At 43.2% G+C, this 5,771-nt stretch overlaps 1 long non-coding RNA gene across 5 annotated transcripts in view; it reads right to left on the minus strand.

The window, feature by feature from the left end:
- Nucleotides 1-1,075: 1,075 nt before the first annotated feature.
- The window catches only part of LOC119616745, a 319,450-nt gene continuing 314,754 nt past the window's right edge, over nucleotides 1,076-5,771 (minus strand). For all 5 annotated transcript variants that reach the window (XR_005232755.1, XR_005232754.1, XR_005232758.1 and 2 more), the window contains one exon: nucleotides 1,076-3,622. This is a non-coding gene — a long non-coding RNA (uncharacterized LOC119616745). The remainder of the gene's footprint in view (nucleotides 3,623-5,771) is intronic.

Consider the following 5,771-nt stretch of genomic DNA (forward strand, 5'->3'; position numbering starts at 1 on the left):
TAGAAGCTATCAAAGTTCTCAAATAAAGCACCTTTTGAGAATGTCAATGTTTGTTGGGAATTATCTTACAGAACTAGGAAGGATTTTTGGTTTATATATTAAAAGTTATGGTTGTTTATCGATTTTAGTAAAAAAAGTTGCAACTTTTAGGAAAACGCGCCGCGAAAATCAGGCATTTTAGCCGCAACAATCACCAAATAATGCTGGCGAAAATCCTGGAGGGGCTGTATAACTGTACCGCTGACTATATGACACTGTTGCACGTTTTCTTGCCCCGATCCGATCACAGACTTCACTTTAAAGTCGTGTTCTCTGGTCGCTTTGTGGCTGAGACACTCAGACTGAGATGCAAGCGTGGTAGGAAAAAAAAAACAAAAAAACCAACAAACCCCGGTGGTTTTATTAAATAATGAGTCAGGCAGCAGTTGGTAGGAGCCCGGGGACACGCATAAGGAGGGAGAGACAGCTTGGGTTACTCAAATCAATCTGTTTATCCTCAGTGCTAACCCAGTAACAGTAACGCTGGGACTCTCTCTCTCCGAGACTGGAACGTTATTCTCTCCTTTAAAAACACAATCAATCCATTCCGGCTGCCACCACGATGCTCCAACGGCAGACTAGACGGAGAGAAAGAATCCCGTTTAATAACGAGGTGAATTGGATCAACTGATAAAAGCACGTCTGACTCAACTGTACATGTTTATTCCGCTCGTATTACCGAACTATCGCGGCCTCTGGGCTTCGAGAAACTCCGCTACACGAACGAAGCTTCGCAAAAATAGTTCTCAGAGCACAAAAAACAAACGTCAAGAAAGGTCTACGAAAACATGATGATTATGATTATCTCTCAATTTTGGAGCTACTTTTTACCCTTTAGCCTAAAAAAATACTCCTAATGGCAATGGACGAAAAAGAAAAAGTGGCAAGTATCTAAGGCAGGGGGCCAAAATTAAAAATTTGGTCCCAGTCGAGGGCCAATCACGATCCCTATTTATTAAAAAATACATAAATTAATTAGTTTTAGATGTATTATGTCAAATCATTCATATAGAAATATTAATTACCTTTTCCCAGTTACAGATTATACAGAATTTAGAGCAAACAGACTTTAATGAACACATAAATAGATCAAACTTCAAAAAGCCACTTTTATTCAGCAGATTTAAAGGATCTTTTTCCTGCCTGGGCTCAGTATTTAGTAAAAGGCCAACATCAGCCCACGCCACATTGGGGGAAAAGAAGTATTGGGCCCTAAAGATGACTTCACCGCCAGGTTTTCCCACACTGTGAGCCCTAAATGGTGATCTTCTTCCGCCTCAGGGGGTCAACGATATTGCGACTGGGCTCTGAGATTGGTGTGTATGAGCGGGGCTGGGATTACTTTGCCCCCACCGAGTCTCTGCGTGAGATCCATCGAGAGGGACGGCAGTTCTGGTGAAGGCTGGTCCATCTGTTTTTATCTGTCGGAGCTCTCCTGCAGGAGGAGAGAAACTGGGAATCCCGTCTTCGGCCGACTGTGGCTGTGCTTCACTGCCTTAACGTTTGACGCTGGAGCTGCTAAAGTCGCATTTTTGCATAACCCTGAATACGGCGGGAAAATCCGGGCTACGGCCCTGATCACAGATATTAAAAGTTATGTTTTTTTATTGATTTTTCGTAAAAAAAAATTGCAACTTTTAGGAATACGCGCCGCGAATGATCACAAAAATCCTGGAGGGACTGATTATTGTGCTTCAAAGAGCGAGCCAACGTGGCTACATTAGCTTAGTAGCATTCCTGGTGAACGCCTTGCTCCAAGGTCATTTCAAGTCTTAGATTCAACGTTTATAAAACAGCTTCAGCTCAAAGTAATGATTTATTTTACCAAGTCAGGCTGTATTATCATTGCCTTGGCTTTCAAAGCACTTGTAGACATATTCAAGACCAAGTTGAGGTTTTGCTCTTTGTAGTATATAGAAAAAACGCACAACCCCGAGGACTAAGACGTTTCTCCTCCGTTATCCGGGAACCGAGTCGGCAGCCGAAGTCACACGGGTCAAAGTCGAAGTTTATCCATTAACCCGTCAAGGAGGACATCAAATTTGTCTCCTTCTCCCCGTCTGGTCGCGTTTTCGAGCGTCCCGTCGACTTTGCATTCGTCGACATTTAAACTCCCGTACACACGCTTAACGATTCGAGCGCGCACTGCGCCGCTAACTGTGATTGTTAGGACTCTAATAACAGACGGTTCCTGCATCAGGAATCTGCCGCCATTCGGAGCACAGCAAGTTTCCCAGAACAGCGCATGGTGAAATATCTGGCCAGTTATTGATTGGCTGATTTGCAGCAAGCTACTTATCTGATTCATTTCAGTGTACTAATTGGCCCACGACCCTCTAATTAACACCTGAAAGTCCGTATCTACAATTACAACGCGTGACTGGAAGAAATGCTTGAGGCCTGGTTAAAGGGTATCTTTTTACTATCGTCTCACTGATGCACAGCAGGACGTGTCACACTTGTGCAGATGTGCACAGCTGTGGTTTCACACAGAGACTGAAGTCGGCGAAGGGAAATGGAGGGGGTCCAGCTAAAGAGAGGTCCGTAAATTTCCGAAATCCAACTGTTTTCCGCCAATTATTGACGACTAGGATTCCAGGGGCTGCCGATTAACGGATCTCCCCTTTTTTCGGCTCCAGCTCCTGTGGCACTTCGGGGCGAAACTTTAAAGCGTTCCCAAACCCAACAAGAGATCTAATCTCTCCAGTGAATCACGGAGGGAGCGCTTGACGAATTTCTTATTCCGGTTTGCGTTTTCCATTTCCACTCGGACATAGATCTGTTTTTATCTGGGCACTGTTGACAGGAAGACAAAAAACTTGTTTTGTGTACCTGTTTGGGAACTTTTCTGGTTATAATCACATACCTTTTGAAGACGGGAACCTATAGGAACCGAAGCTTGGTTCTAGTGCAATGGAATACCCAATTTACCCAATTTAAGACATTATTGGACGGGTTGAGGTTAGCATCTTTGTGTTAAATTGCTTCCACTTAATAAACAGAGACATGGTTCTTCTGCAGGTCAAGAAAGGAGACCTTTATGGTGGGAGACATATTTCTTTGATTCCATGTTGATTTTGTAGGTTTTCCCCACTTACAAGCCGACATTTTTTTTGGTAGTTTTTTAGCATATCAGCTAAAAAACAAAGAAGAATAGAAAGAAAGTACTTGGTGGAGAGACCTGTGTTGGTCACCACGTCTCAGGAGGGATTTTGGCCCACTCCTCTTTACAGGAACTTTAAATCCTTTCGGTTTCCAGGCTGCTGCTTGGCAACTCGAAGCTTCATCTCCCACCACCGTTTGTTTTCCAAGCATATACCGCTTCGGCGTTCTGCTCCCTCCCTGGGTCCTGACATCATTTGAGCAGATGGTATTGGTTGTCCCAAAAACCCGGGATGAAGCTCAGAGGAGATCCTGAACTCTGGAGCAACCTGCCCTCGGACATCAGACGGGCATCTTCACTTCCTGTAGCGCAGAAAACTGAGTTGACGCTCGCCACTGGGTGTCGGTCGGGACACGGAGAAAACTGAGGCTGGTCGTCCGTTCTTCAGCAGACTTTATCTTCGTTTGTGTGTGTGTGGTCCTAAACACAAGAGAACACGACGATGTAAGACATTATCATGGCAAAAGTATCTTACTTCCATTAATCCACCAACAAACATGAAATCAACTAAACTACAGTACTCAAATGAACTAGATCTAAAATATACAGATCTACCAGCCACCAGTGATTTATCAGTTCTAGTCGATTAACAGAGAACAAATCCTTGACTTGGACCCATTAAATATGAGCCTTGGGCTTAAATATGAACATTCCCACCGATAACGAAAGTTATCCCTAACAACAATCGGAGAAGCTAGCTCAAAAGCTGGCTAACCGTTAGCATAGTAGTCATCGTTAAACATTCCCCGTTACATTTGTCGTATCCAAAGAAACGGCGCCGGAAATACAGTTTGCAAAACTCCACGCTACTTTGCTACGCTCCTTTTTTACCTCTTTCTTTCTTTCGCCAGTAGGTGTCGCCTCTAAACCACATATCAGACGAAAGAACTCCACTTAAAACCTGAACGAACCTGCTGACGAACATGGAGACGCATGCCACTTCCTGTGTTTTCACCGGCTTTTAATACAGTTTGAATTAAGTTTTTATGGTACTTTTGCGTAAATTGTGAAGCACTTTGGTCAACTCCTGTTGTTTTAAATGTGCTATATAAATAAAATTGACCATTGACGATATTTTTTTTTTTAGACGTTTGAGATCTGGAGATTGGCTAATCCAGTCCGTGACGTTAACATGCTGCTTCTTTAGCCACTCCTTTCGTTGCCTTGGGGGGTATGTTTTGGACCATTCTCGTGCTGAGGGAAGGGTTTGTGGACCCATTCCCAAATCATAACATTTCCACCTCCGTTCTTCACTGCGGGGACGGTGTTTTGTTGGGACGAGTTGATGTCGAAGAGCTTAAATTTGGTCTTGTTTGCCCCACACCCCTTCCCAGGCTTTCTCTGCATCATTTCGATGTTTCGTGGCAAACTTAAAACGGCCTTTGAGCAGAGGGGCATTCTGGGTAATGCAGGATTTCAACCATTTCCAGCATCGTGCGCTACCAACGATGCTCTTGGTGCTCATTTCTTCAGTCTGGATGAAGAACCAGCTTTACTTATTTTATGTTTCACAACAAAAAATAAATCGGTATCATTTCTGGGTGGCCTTTGATTTAAGAATGAAGTAACAACCTCTTCAAGTGCTGCCGCATTCTTTGTTTTTTATGAAAGGGAGCCGTGTTCCCTCGAGTGGAATCTCAGCACTTCGATTGGCACGAGAACTATTATATTTAGTGTCCTTGATTAACTATGAGACCACACAAAGCTATATATATATCTTAAGGTTAGATAATTCAGACAGAAATAATGCAACAAATCACTATATTAGGGTCTTGCGTACACTTCCAACCACATTTAGTCGTAGATTCGACACATTTTGAGGTATTTCTTGTTTGTTTTCCCCACTGGTTTGGATTGGACTACAGGCTACAGCTAATCATATTGCTTTTGTTCAGTTTTGTTTTTCACCCCAATCAAAAGCCAGAAATAGGAGGAAGTGACTTTAAAATTGCGAATGCTCTGACCAAGGAGGTTTAGGCTTGAAACTTTGTGTTTTGCACCAATTATAAAACCAAATATCTTATGTTATTAAGCTAAATTACTCTATAAATTAAATGCAAAGGATTCTTTGAAGGAATCCATATTCTCCACATGCCAAAGTTTTGACGAAGAACAAATTTCGACCCGTTTTTGGTGGTTTTGTGCGACCTATTAGCGCTTTGAGTATGTCTTAAAGACTCTCAGCAACTACAGCATCACATTTTACGACTTTTCATGTTTTCTAAGCTCGGGTGGCTTAAATTGGATCGACTCCAAAGGTTTGTCAGCTGTTCATGTACGTCGACGATTACTTTCCGAGTTTCATCACAACTCGTGGAGTCGTTCACGACTTATTTAGCTAACGCGCGTGAAGCATTTTCATCTCAATTTTGGCGAAAAAAAGTTGGTGAAAGTGGTTGCAAGTCGAGTTTTAGGCAGATTCCCCTTAAACACTTTATAAATTCAAGGTCTGGGGGGGGTGAGTGTGTCTGAAGCCCCTGCGGCTCTGCAGATTTACAATGCGCACAAGAATAACAAGCCCCTGTGATTGCTCGTTTGAGCTGGCAGGAGCAAGAGACGGGGACGGGGG

Source organism: Kryptolebias marmoratus, linkage group LG23 (genome assembly GCF_001649575.2).
Source record: "Kryptolebias marmoratus isolate JLee-2015 linkage group LG23, ASM164957v2, whole genome shotgun sequence".
Taxonomy (NCBI): domain Eukaryota; kingdom Metazoa; phylum Chordata; class Actinopteri; order Cyprinodontiformes; family Rivulidae; genus Kryptolebias; species Kryptolebias marmoratus.